Source organism: Anabrus simplex, chromosome 1 (genome assembly GCF_040414725.1).
Source record: "Anabrus simplex isolate iqAnaSimp1 chromosome 1, ASM4041472v1, whole genome shotgun sequence".
In the NCBI taxonomy this organism is placed as follows: domain Eukaryota; kingdom Metazoa; phylum Arthropoda; class Insecta; order Orthoptera; family Tettigoniidae; genus Anabrus; species Anabrus simplex.
The window spans coordinates 3,590,937-3,605,187 of NC_090265.1; positions in this window are offsets into that span (position 1 = coordinate 3,590,937).

Sequence of the window (14,251 nt, forward strand, 5' to 3'; positions counted from 1 at the left end):
TTGTACCGGGAGTCCTGATTGGCGAAGGGTATGGGCATTGAGGTCAGAAGGGAGACCAGGGTCTACCCCACGGATGACGCGGCTGGAAGTTGGCTGCTGTTCTGTCGGTGGTGGTGGCGATGATAGGCGACGTACTGTAGTTTCCTCGGACGGCGGCTCGAGCTGAGCGGGATGTTGAGCTGGGGCAGGAGAGGCGGGGCGAGGAAACGTCATAAGGGAAAAAGGATGGGACATTACGGAAGTTGTGAGAGGAAAGTTAGGGGAGGTGTGGGGAGAAGTGGTGGTGGTGGTGGTGGTGGTGGTGGTGGTAGTAGTGATGGTAATGATAGGGGAGTTATAGTGAGAAGGCGAAGGTAGGGGTGGTGAGCGGTATGAAGGAGGCGTTGTTGCTGGACACGAAGTGACTAATGCAGGCGTTTCTTGGTCGCTGTCGGGGAGCTGTGCCATGATGTTTGGGGGCGTATTTACAACACGATGAAGACGATTGTTGATCAATGCGCCATGATGGATGATGTTGTCCCGGTCGTCTGAAGAGGCCAAATAGAGCACTACTACGTCTGAACGTCCTGGGCCGGCGAGCAGCCGGGAGGCACAGTGCACTCCTGATGGTCAAAGGGCAGTGAGAATATCCTCTTCCAGAATGTCGAGGTGGTCATCACAAAAGAGGCAAGTGTATGTATAGGGAAGGTCGACCTCCATCTCAGTGCCAGCCTATTTGCTTTATTACGGTCAGCGGGGTGCGAAATTATAGATGAGGCGTCACCCGAACGACGAAAAAAAGAATTGTGAGTCTCCACTTCTAGACGGTATTTTATGGAATCATATCTCTTCTGGCTGCGAACCACCTTGCCGAGATTTACAAAATGGTACACAACAGTAGAATATTTCTGGGGAGGGGGGAGAAATCGGAAGTTTCAGTTCTACAAAATAATATATAACTTGCACAAAAGGAAGAAAACAAGTACACTTTAAAAGAACCTTTATAATATCTATAAACACAGCATGATTAATTCATTTCATAGTTCTATACAGAATATCACTTGTACGAACCGAAGTGAACAGGTACGTTTTCCCATTGTACGAAATAAGTCAGCTTTTCGTAGGCCTGCATCAATAACACAATGCAACACCCACACAGATAGCGAAGTTTGTGCGTCTATGACTGCACCCTTACGGCGACTTGAGATATTGGTATTTGTGCCTTCCTCTGTTAAACCGTTGCCTACGAACCCCTAGTGGCATAGAAAATGCAGTATAGAAGGATCGAGAAGGCGGTGGTTAGAACCAACTTACATTCTGATTTCACAGAGCCATCTTTCGGACTAACATAGAAAGATCTGCATAGAGAATATTCACAGAGCCCTCTGTCGCGTTGGCATAGAAAGATCAGCAGAAACAACTTTCATAGAGCCATCTACCGGGTATACAGTTAACTACAATGACCTAAGCGTTGTATTATCCGAATAAATGACCATTTTACGCATATAAAGGACTTAATGACATAAATAATATTTTTCTAGCAACCGTGAGATGGAGATCATTCTTCTGATGTGTAATACTCAGGCCGCAGTACTGCGGTTTTCTGAGAATATCGCATTACACGTTCGAGATGAGAACATCGTGCAGACTTCACCGTCCTTGCGGCCAACCTCCAGAAATGGAGAAGGCACTGCCAGAAGCAGTTATAAGTTGGTGGGACCCTGGAAAACGATCTCTCCTGTACGCTACTTCAGATACCGTTTCACGTCATTTTTGTATCTTAATTTACCAGTTTAGCCGGCGAAGGGTCTAACGGAACTAAAACCACACCAGGCCTATAATTATGGTTTTTAGTTGCCTATTTATTTTATATCTTCATTTGTTTTATCCTATTTGGTGATCAGATTGATACAGGTAGCAATTCTCTGTTGATTGTTTGTCAACATTCGGGAGCAACGGATACTTGTAGCTAATAGCTTCCTGTCTCTTTCACCCCTCTACATTGTCATCGATTAGTGAATGTCACTGACTGCTCTGTTGTCAAAATATCTGCCAACTGATCAATCAGCTACACTGCGCCCCTTCCCGTTTCATTGCAGCTGTACGCTTATTTGGTTAACTACCCAGCGCAGTGAGTAATAAAACACCGCTTTAGAATGTAGAATACGTATATTTTCTTTTGGAGTGCTTTGAGCATTCTTGTATATACAAACTAGTTGACGTACCCATGTTTCGCTACGGAATTCTACATTGCATACAGAATTCTAGGTTAAGTAGTGTACACGTTGTGGGTAAGATTGTGTTAAATTTCATAGCTCTTAACGTTACCCCAGAAACAAGACGAGGAAATCTCTACACGTCTTTTCTCATGTGAAGACTGGATTAGGAAATTGTTATTATCATAGCAGGTCCTTTTGATTACTATCGGTCACAAACAAGTTGGGAAATTTTCATTGTAATGGCAGATACTCACTCTCCACCTGCCTTTTACATCCTCAGAAAGGCTGACTTTGTAGTTTTCCTAACTGAAATTGAAACTGGTCATTACAACGACTTCAGCAGGAATATAGCGATGAAAAGCAATTTGATCATAATGAAATAAACGAAGCTTCATGGATGTTTCACATGACAAAAAATCCTTATCCTTATCCTGGAACACAAAATTGAGACACTACCAAACAGTAGTTATGAGGGTGTTTAGGGGTTGTAGTAAGGATGTAAAGGAGAGTGCATATAAGTCTCTGGTAAGACCCCAACTAGAGTATGGTTCCAGTGTATGGGACCCTCACCAGGATTACCTGATTCAAGAACTGGAAAAAATCCAAAGAAAAGCAGCTCGATTTGTTCTGGGTGATTTCCGACAAAAGAGTAGCGTTACAAAAATGTTGCAATGTTTGAGTTGGGAAGAATTGAGAGAAAGAAGAAGAGCTGCTCGACTAAGTGGTATGTTCCGAGCTGTCAGCGGAGAGATGGCGTGGAATGACATTAGTAGACGAATAGGTTTGAATGGCGTCTATAAAAGTAGGAAAGATCACAATATGAAGATAAAGTTGGAATTCAAGAGAACAAACTGGGGCAAATATTCATTTATAGGAAGGGGAGTTAGGGATTGGAATAACTTACCAAGGGAGATGTTCAATAAATTTCCAATTTCTTTGAAATCATTTCGGAAAAGGCTAGGAAAGCAACAGATAGGGAATCTGCCACCTGGGCGACTGCCCTAAATGCAGATCAGTATTGATTGATTGTAGTCAGACCTGAAAATTTATATGCAAGAGGAACACTTGAACTAACAAGAACTGGAGAGCTCGAGAAATTAAAGAAGTTTGAAAGAAGAATTTTGAGAAAATTACTGGGAGCTAAAGGAAATAATAAGCAGAATACAGTTTAAGACCAATCAAAGAGCTATATTTGAAAATTGAAGAACTGACTGCCGTAATGAGGAAAAGAAGACTACAACTTATGGACACGTTTACAGAATGGATGACAACAGACTAACCAAGCCCAAATTCAACGTTCGGAGTAGTTTAAAACCTAAACCCACATGGTTCATTGAAATCAAGAAAGACATGAACAATGCTGCATTTAAAACAGATACAATCAAAAACAGAACACTTTTTAGAGAATCAGTTCAAAATGAAGCGTTTCAGGAGCGGAAGAAACCAAGAACTAGAAGAAAGTGGACTCAAGAAGAGAAGGAACGACACTCTCGAAGGATGAATGACATTTGTAAGCAAAGCAAATCGAACACAATGAAAAGTAACAAAAGTTGATTCATCGTATCCTCCAAATGTGTTATTCGAAAGAAGAAGAAATACACGATCAAATGAATAACCGCACATTTTCTCACTTTTAACAAACAGTACTAAGCTGCCGATCTAACAGTTCAAGTTTCCAGAGATGGAAAGAGGAGGCTGTAGACAGCCGTGAACATTCCTCTGCCATTATTCCGTTAAGTGTGCGCATAGCTCATTCCAGTCAACGCCGCAGAGTAGATAGATAGATAGATAAGAAATGGGTGAGCCCTGTCTTCGCAGAGCTCCACACGTAGGTCTATGAAGACCCTTTGTGCCCCTTAAACAGGTTTGCCTAGTCCAGCCCTAGTGCTCCTATAAAGGATACCAGTGTCCGGATATTGGCATTCCTGATGTCTTCCAGGCTCACAAAATGTGAGCCAAGGTATCGATGTCTGGTGCTTGCAAGAGCCTCGCACTGACATAACACATGCGCGGAGGTCTCTTCCTCCTTACCGCATCTTCTACACATCGGATCCTGAGTGATTTTCATGATGTGTAGGTGTCTCTGTAAGGTATTGTGGCCTGTTAACAGTCCAACTACCATTCTCATTCTGGTCCTATTCAAATTCATTAGGACCTTTTTATAACTTTGGCTAGGCCCTTTGATAATTTCACGTGCCTGCCTTGCTATAGTTAACCTCTTCCAAATATCTAAGTGAGACTGGTTTGTCCTCTGGGATATTACCAGTCTCACGCTACGGAGTGACACTCCCAGGAAGGGCTCTGGTCCTGTGAAAGCCTTTTGAGCCTTGTTTCGCTAGTTTGTCAGCTTCTTCATTTCCACTGATACCCGTGTGCCCAGGGACCCATAATAGGGTAACTGAGCTAAATTCACACAGCTGATCTAACATCCTTGGGCATTCCCATACCAGTTTTGATGTTGTTTTAACTGCACATAGTGCTTTTAACGCTGCCTGGCTATCACTGCAAATAGTGATGCGTCTTCTGTGCCCAGGCATATTCCTTATATGTACAGCACAGGCTAGTATTGCGTATACTTCGGCCTGGAAAACAGTAGCATGTTACCCATAGGAAGGGAGAGCTTTGTCTTAGGCCCCCAGACCCCGGCGCCTGTACCCGTCTCCGTCCGCGAGCCATCTGTGTACAGCCCCCAGACTTAAGATGGGCCCCAGCGTCCGCGGCCCACTCCTCCCTTGTGGGTATCACCACTGTAAATTTATAATTCAAATTAAAGCTAGGCTTCATCAGATCCCCGAATATCATTGTCATAGGGCAAGTCTGGTGGAGCCTTGTAAGAATAGAGGCATGACCTCTATTCGAGTTTTTGAAGGACCAGGGGCGATAGGCACTCATTCCCGCTATTACCTTAACATATAAATGTAAGGGGGGAAAACCTAGGATGGCCTCCATTGCACATAATGGTGTAGTATCCAGTGCCCCTGTTATTCCTAGACACGCAAGTCTTTGGACACTGTTTAACTTGATGGTCACAGTTTTACTCTTCGAACCTGGCCACCAGACTAAAGATGCATAGGTGATCGTGGGCCATACAATAGAGATATAGAGCCACTGGACCACCTTAGGTCTTAGGCCCCAAGTCTTTCCGACGGCCCTGCGACAGGCCCATATAATCTTGTGAGCCTTATCCACCTTATGGTCTATATGTTTCTTCCAACTCGGTCTTGCCTCAAGGATTACCCCTAGGTACTTAACTGAGGTTGTCTTTACTAATTTTTTCCCAAATAGGAAAGGTTCTGACAGTCCGTCTAGCCTCCTCCTCCTGGTAAATACCACGAGCTCCGTCTTATCGGGATTAACCGACAAGTCTGTCTCGTGGCACCATCTTTCCACCCTACATAAAGGGCTCTGTACGAGCTCGGAAACCGTGCTGGGGATATTATCTACCGCCATCAGGCTTATGTCATCTGCATAGCCTTGGGCGCATATTCCTCCAACATTTAACCTTTTAAGTAGTTCATCCACTACCAGACACCGTAATGTTGGTGATAATACTCCTCCCTCTGGACACCCCCTGTCTATATTAGCTCTCAACATTACAGCGTTGAGGGTAAACAGAACTTGACGGCCATGCAGTGAGGCCATAATCCATTTCATGAGCATACTGCTCACTCCTCTTCTCTCTAGACTACGTTCTATGGAGCCCAAAGATGTATAGTTAAAGGCCCCTTCTATATCTAGCAATACAACCATAGCAAGTTGTTGCTGATCCAAGGCACTCTCCAGCCTAGAAACTTGCTGGTGTAGTGCCGTCTCAACCGACTTCCCTGGTTGATATGCTTGATGATGAGAATGCAGGGGAAAGTCCCTTAATACTTTCTCCCTGATATGTCTATCCACCAGTCTTTCCAAGGTCTTAAGTAGAAAAGACGTTAGACTAATGTGTCTATAATCCTTAGGTCTAGTATATGAAGACCTTCCGGGTTTAGGTATATACACCACCTTCGCCTGACGCCACAAGGAGTACACGTACACCATAGTGAGACAGGCTCTAAAGTTTCTGACCAGGTATGGTATAAGGACCCCCTCCCCAGCTTCCTGAAGAAGTGCCGGGAAGATCCTATCCACCCCTGGACTTTTGTAAGGGGCAAAGGATTCTAATGATCAATTAACGCTTTTTGGGGTAACAATTTCTGCGGCTTCCTTCCAGCCACTTTTATCGGGTCTGAAGGATCCGTTCGATTCTACCTCACTATTCGTGACTACCGAACCTGGAAAGTGGGCATCAAGCAGTAAGTTCAGGGTCTCCCTCTCTGTGGATGTGTATCCACACGAAGGCGACTCCAATGAACCCAGCCTTGCCCTTCTATCCAAGGTTAAAATTTTATGAAGCCTTGCCGCTTCATGTTGACTTTCAATAGATTCACAAAACTGTCTCCAAGATTTCCTAGAAGCCTTTTTGACTTCTGACTTGTACCTTCTTTGTGATTCTTTGTAAGAATCTAGGCTTTCTTGATCCTGAAGTTCCCTGTATTTATTCCAGAGCCTTCGTGTATTTCTCCTCAGGTGTTCAAGATAACTATTCCACTTGAAGCTTCCTGTTACTCTTTTTGCCTTAACAATAGGGCAGTTTAGTTTATAAGAGGTAACCAGTGTCTGTGTGAGAAAACTCACACTGGGCTACAGCTCCTCTTTGTTTTTAATTATATTTGAGGGTCCTCCCTCCAATCCCCTCCTCACATCCTCCCTAAAAGACGTCCAATCGGTTCTTCTATGGTTTCTGTAAGACGGGATCTCGAGGGAGCCCTCTATATAAAACACAATGTGTCTATGATCTGACAAGGAAGGTTCCAAAGAAACCTTCCAGTCTTTAAATTCCTGTATGATTCCCATGGAACCCAGGGTAAGGTCTATGATCCCCTAACTCCTATTATTTATGAAGGAAGGGGTATCACCAATGTTCATGATCTCAAGATCAGTTGTACATAGAAATTCTATGAGGTGCTCTCCCCTTCGGTTTGTGTATTTACTTCCCCGAATGCTGTGATGAGCAATGGCATCACATCCTACTACGAGGTTTAATCCTTGTTTCCTACAGTATATCACCAGTCTCTTGAACTCCTCCGGCGGGGGTGGAGATTCAGAGTCTCCTGGGAAATATGCAAAGCAGACAACCAAGTCTTTTGGCTGTCCGCCCTCTTCATATCTCACTAGGACTGCTACCAAGTCTCTAGTAATGAAGCCTGGTATAGCCCAGGCGTTGTGATCTTTAACTAGTAAACATGTTCTAGGCTTCTCCTCTGCTATTCCACTGAATAAAGTGAAACCTGCACATTTTAGTCCCATGATATGCCCCTGTCTAAGCCAGTGTTCTTGTATCAGGGCGACCGAAAACATGCCCTTCTGGATACTTCTAATAAGTACCCTAGAGGCCGCTATGCAATGTTGTATATTTGCTTGTATGAAAGTAATCATTCTTACCTTCATGCAATACTTTACCTTATGCGGTCTCCGGAACGTGCTGCTCCGTCTCCCGCGATGAGTCTTGAGGCTTGGCTGGCCCAGGTTCCTGTCCGGGCTCCTGCTCTTCGCCCCTGTTAGTCTCGGTATTTTCTGTGGTGGGGTTGGTCCTCTGCTTGTCACGCTTGCCCTCCACCAAGGTGACGGTAGCCACATGCACACCGCAGAAGATCTTCTTCCCCACCACTTTCTCCACATCTCTGGAGTCCATGCTAACCACAAGTCGGACACCTCTCTTCTCCTCCTTGCGGTCGTAGACCCTCCAGCTGGTGGGATTTAAGCCATGGTTCTGGCGTGCCATTCTTCCCAAAAGGACGTTATTGTCCTTTGGTTGTCCTGGTATCCAGACCATGGCTCTCTTGTAGGAAAGAATTTTATCCATGCCCCCAATTGTGAGCCTAGCTCCTTCCCACGGTAGTATACCTGTAACAAGACTGGAAAGCCATGCTACAGTCTCATCGTTCTCGGCTATGATGACGGCCGCACCTCTCGACAGATAGCAATCCAGGAACTGAGGCTTAATGGGCCGCTGCTCCGGAAGCTCGTCTATCAGACTGGTGATAGCCTCTTCCACAGCTTCCACCTGTTTCTCGGTTAGCTGCTGGTCAGGATATCCTACAGGTACTATGGCCATCCTGATCCCAGCTTCAGCTAGCCTGGCATATTCCACCTTGGTTTTTTTGCGGGTCTGCAGATCTTCTTCTGGGGTTGCCCCCGACAGAAGTCGTTTCCCCGCTGGCATCTTAGTGGGTGGGGTCCTCTGTGCCCTAGAAGCAGAGCCCTTTTCAGGGTCCCGCCTCTTGTGCCCATTGGATCCCCCCACAGTTGTTACCGTGGTATTAGAAGGCCCCTCTGCTCCCGGAGTGAAGCCCTCTTTGGCCTGCTCCCGGGCCTTTAAGGCCTTTTTATATCTCCTCTTCTCAGCGCCAGAGCGCTGTTTCCTCTTCTTCTTCTGGACCTGTAGATTGCCCACCTCTTGAGTGAGCCTTCTAACTGTCGAAGATGAACTCTCCGAGGGTATCTCCGAAGAGTCCCCTTCGGTTGCTGTTGTAGTGTTTCTCTCGGAGGCCCCAGAAGAGCTCTCCGGTTTATGGATGGCTGCCGTATTCATTCAAGTCCCACGAGTAGCTAGGGAAATATATGTCCGCCCAGGCAGAGCCCCGCATACCTGGGTAAGGCTACTTACTTCGAGAGGGCGCCAAGTATCTCGAGGCTCCGTTCAAGACACATCTCCCATGTGCCATGCACCCCATCGGCACGGGTCGCATTACACCTTAGGGTTGGGCGGTGCTTTAGCATCCTCCTCCTTGTATACCGAACGGTTACCCAATGGGGCTCCATTTGGCATCGCAAGAAAGGAGCTACTAGTCCCCCTCACCACGAAGAGGATCTTCAATTGAAGAGGGTAACCAGGGTTAGCCCCCTACAATTGTAAAAGCACACACGAGGGGGGGGGGGCAGAGTAGATATCGAATGGGTGGAATACTATGATGAACCAGTGTGTTTCGTACGAGTAATATCAGGAAATATATGAACCAGAGGAACGGTATGCCAGTGTTCAGGCAGGCTGTTATACTCGGTACGCAGCAGTGACACCATCTATCGGAGATGAGTGGCAGCAGAAGAAAGAACACCACAACAAACATTGGCCAATGTAATGTTATTGTTGATCAATTTTATGAGCTTTCGATATTGTAGATCTTCATATTAAGCTACCTTCCAACTCTGTGTACCACTCTTATCATAGTTGGCACGGTAGAACTGAATAAGACATAAATGATCGGAAATTGTCTTCTCTACAAGATTTATGTAGTACTTTCGATAGACAAAGTTATTTAATAATTAAATTTTATGATCCTTCCCCTAAACTGACATATTGTCCACTGTGAATAAAATTATGTATAGCAGAGAATATAGGTCCTTATTCCCCGATTTTACACACCGATTTCCATTAAATTCTTCTTCTTCTATTCTTAATCTGTTTACCCTCCAGGGTTGGTTTTTACCTCGGACTCAGCGAGGGATCCCACCTCTACCACCTCAAGGGCAGTGTCCTGGAGAGTGAGACATTGGGTCGGGAGATACAACTAGGGAGGATGACCAGTACCTCGCCCAGGCGGCCTCACCTGCTATGATGAACAGGGGCCTTGCAGAGGGATGGGAAGTTTGGAAGGGATAGACAAGGAAGAGGGGAGGAAGCGGCCGTGGCCTTAAGTTAGGTACCATTCCGGCATTTGCCTGGAGGGGAAGTGGGAAACCACAGAAAACCACTTCCAGGATGGCTGAGGTACGAATCGAACCCACCTTTACTTAGTTGACCTCCCGAGGCTGAGTGGAGCCCGTTCCAGCCCTCGTACCACTTTTCAAATTTCGTAGCAGAGTCGGAAATCGAACCCGGGCCTCCGGGGATGGCATCTAATCACACTAACCACTACACCACAGAGGGGAACTCCATTCAATTCTGCTCTCCCATTTTCTCGTGTCTCGGCGTTGAAAAGAACTTATAAAAAATCAAATTCAGAATATCTCTCTTATCGTAGCAGGTACGGTAAAAGTGTACAAGACATAAAACTGTAGGCCTCCCCCTAAACTACAATTTCATTCAGCAAGAATAAAGTTATTTATAGCCTAGTTTGTAGTGGCTCATTCCCCGACTTTGTATACCGATTTTCATTAAATTCTCTTCAGCCATTTTCTCGTGATGCGCGAACATACAGACAAACAGACAGACAGACAGACAGACAGACAGACAGACAGACAGACAGACAGACAGACAGACAGACAGACAAACAGACAGACAGACAGACAGAAATAAGGGAAAATTAAAAAGTGCTTTTCCTTGTTACTGTGGACATGGTTGACATGGAAATACCAGTATTTTAAAATTGCAGATACAATTTTTATTTTGCATATGTAGATAGATATCAACATCGCGCCCAAATGAGTTATTTAATAGGTCTTTTCATATTTTAAGTGAATAAAATTGATCATGGCAATTTTCAGTAAGAGGTACAATCCTCTTGGCCCACAAATATTGAACGAATCCAAACAAAATTTTTGAAGAGGAGAAAAGGGAATTTATTGGAAGAGTATTTTAATGATGGGGAGGGTGCAAATAGTGATCAGTAAGACTCAGAAAGGGAAGGATAAGACAGTGAAAGTGGTGAGAAATCACCAGAGGAAAGTGATAGTCACTTTTTAGGTACCTGCAGTATACGCAGGCAAGATGGAAAGAGTACGTTTCAGGAGCCACAGTCGTGTTAGAAAATCGCCTGAAGCAATAGGTGCTGCGAAACCTTTGAAGTGCTGGAGTTTCCTCGATAAGTAGAATCGCATTGTTCGATACACAAATCAGTATATCGAGAAAATTAATGATTCATTTCAGCGTAACAGAGACAATAGTCAATAGAACTACTGTAAATGACTTTATTGGTTTCTTGCTGTTAGCTGGAGTTTACAGAAGTAACTGGAAAACCTTGAAAGATCCGTGGGGAAAGTATTGAAAAAAGCTGCCTTGTAATGAACATCAAACGTTTCAAACTCATCTTGTGGTGCCTCCGGTTTGATAACGTTGAGACTCGTGGAGAAAATTAAGCAAGATTACAGCAATTCTGTCAGAGATAGAGAGGGCAGACGATTATCGATATATCGTAAATATCGATATTTTGAGACGGAAATATCGATATATCGACATCGATATTTTGAGGTCCGATATATTGTCGATATCGATATTTTGTGCACAATATCTCGATATGTCTGACCAATTTAATACTTTTCCTACGATTTGATTCTCTTTCAGACCCTTTCAATATTTGCACGCTACAGTTACGAAATTTTATTTTTTATTTCTCAATTTATTTCGGTAAATACAGTGATAATATCACAACTCATTCATCGTGCATAGCTTTACACGTTACCTAGGCAATAATTAAGCTTTATAGCGACCTCTGTCCCAGCAGACAGACTGTTTTCAATGAAATTTTATTGCAGCCGAATGACTAATTGGTACATTTACATTTAATATTCTACATTAATACATGGAAATTCTTTAAACAGCAGTTGGTGATATTAAGATATTTTAATTAGGTCTCTTTACTGTACTCAGTCACTGTTTTGGTTCTTTTCCTGCATACCTCTATGTGATACCGCTCATATCTTTTACCACATAGCGTGCACTTGCAGTCTTTTACTTCGTGGTAGTGCGCCGTCGCACAGAGTTTGTGGTGGAACCCATGTATAGCCATGTCGTAGCTCCTGGTTTGTGCCGGTCCATTTCCTCTCCATCATGGCATCAGTTGTGTAGAATTCTGGCCATATTTCTTCGCATATCTTTCTCCTTTCTTCAAGAATCTGCGTGTATTGGCGTGTGATTGGTAGCGAGTGTTTATATCTCAGGTCCTCGATATAATATGTTTCCTTTGCAAGTACGTATACCAGTCTTGACTGTGTGTTCATTGCGAGACATAAAGCTCTCTTCAGGTATCTTGCTTTGACTTTCTCCATAGTTCTCTGATTTGCTAATGATAGATTTTCCCAGATTATTTCAATCCGATATGTTATGATCGGAATTATTGCTGCGTGGAATATTGCCATTGCTGATTCTAGAGAGTATTTGTGCAGTTCCTTTATTCTGTAGGTGGCTCTAATAGCTGCTGTCGCTTTTTCTTTGATAGGGATTCTAAATGATATCCCTGTCGACTGAAGTGAATTCCCAGGTACTTTATACGTGTGTGCAACTTCTAGGTGTCTGACTTTGAATTTTATTCTTTCACTTTCTGCCACTCTTCCGCCTTTTCTGAAGGTCACTTGCATCGTCTTGTGCTCATTTATTTGCAGGGAGTTTTCTTCCGCCCTTGTCTCAAGGTTGTTGACAGTTTGTTGTAGACTCTCTAGGCTGGTTGAGCCAAGAACCATGTCGTCTGCATACATGTGCAGTGAGATTCCTTTGTTGTTTTCTATTATTTTTAGTATGTCCGATGTCAGTATGTTGAAAAAATTGGGGCTGATTGGGTCCCCTTGCATCACCCCCTTGGTCTGTATTATGTCTTTTGAGATTGTTATACCGTCGCTTATGTTTACTACGTTGTAGGCCAGTGCTGTGCTCTTCTCCGATCATATGAACCAGTTCCTTTAGTAGCTTTTCTCTGTTCAGGACGTTGAAAGCCTTTCTATAGTCGATGAAGACTGCGAAGTACTTCCCTTTCGGGTGTCTCAGTACCCGTTCTATTTCTTCTAGCAGATTCCTGATCGCCTGGATGGTGTTACGTTGTCGTCGGAAAGCATATTATTGTTCAGGGATCAGGTGGTCTGTCTCTTCAACCAGCCTGTGCGTCATTATTTTTGAGAATAATTTGAAGTCAGTATTTTCCAGAGCGATGCCTCTGTAAGAGTTGGGGTGTGCTGTGTCCCCTTTTCCCTTATATAAGACTTTTATGGAGGAGCTTCTCCATGATTCTGGTCTTTGTCCCCTTTACACGCATTTGTTAAACAGGTCTGTCCATATTTCTGCGAGCAGTTCTCCGTAGCCTTGATTTGCTTATTGTAGATCCCATCGGAACCCGCTGCGTTTCTATCCTTCGTCTTGATAATTGTGTTTTTAAGTTCCTTTTTGTTTAATTTGATGTTGTTAGCTCTGGTTCCTGCTCTTGTGTGTGGGATATATTCTAGTATTGGCCGCTTTACGTTGAGGATATCGGAGAAGTGGCTTTCCGAAGTGTCCATGTGTATTGTGGCTACTTCTCTTGGCAGAGAGGGCAATGAATGGGCTTTTAGTTTCTTCTTCTGCTATGGGCTCGGCTTCTCTTTCTTTGTGTTGTTTTTCTTTTGTATCAGCATTTTCTTGTATATTTTCCTTTCTGTTGAATATTCTTCTAGAGCTTCTCTTTGATTATTGTCTCTGAATCTGTGTAGTGCCTGTAATGTTGTTCTACGTTGTATTCTGCGTTGAAGCATGGCTTAGCCTTTCTTTCCTTATGAGGTGTAGCTGCAGATTTAATTATTTCCTTGATTGCAGTAGCAGCCTCCTCGCTTATTAAACCTCAGGTTTTAGTTCCTTCAGCGCTCAGGTTCAGCAGCGCGTCCGGGTTGATCTTCCTTGTGAATTTTTGTTTCGGATTGCTTTTGAGTTTGCGTTTCTGTTTGTCTTACAGTTAGGTGTGTACTTATTGGTATGCGTTTTCTGTGCGGAGTGTCCGCCAACGTCCATAGAGCTTCTTCTGTTACTGGGGTTAGATCTCTTCCTTTTGTGAAGATTAGGTTTGTTGCACTTTTGCCATTATGTGCGAAATATGTCATGAGATCCCGTTTATTTACCAGCTTATTACCCTCCTCTTCCATTAGTTCGAGTATTGCTTTACTTTTTGGCCTGGTTTATCCAGTCTGCAGTTTAAGTCTCCTGCAATTACTATGTTTTGCTCTTTCTCGACGTAAGTAATGATTTTAGCGAGTATTTCAGTCACGTCTTCCACTGCTGCTTGAGATAGTCCTACGATTGTGATGTGTGCTGTTGTAATGATGACAATGTTTTCTTCTTTGTA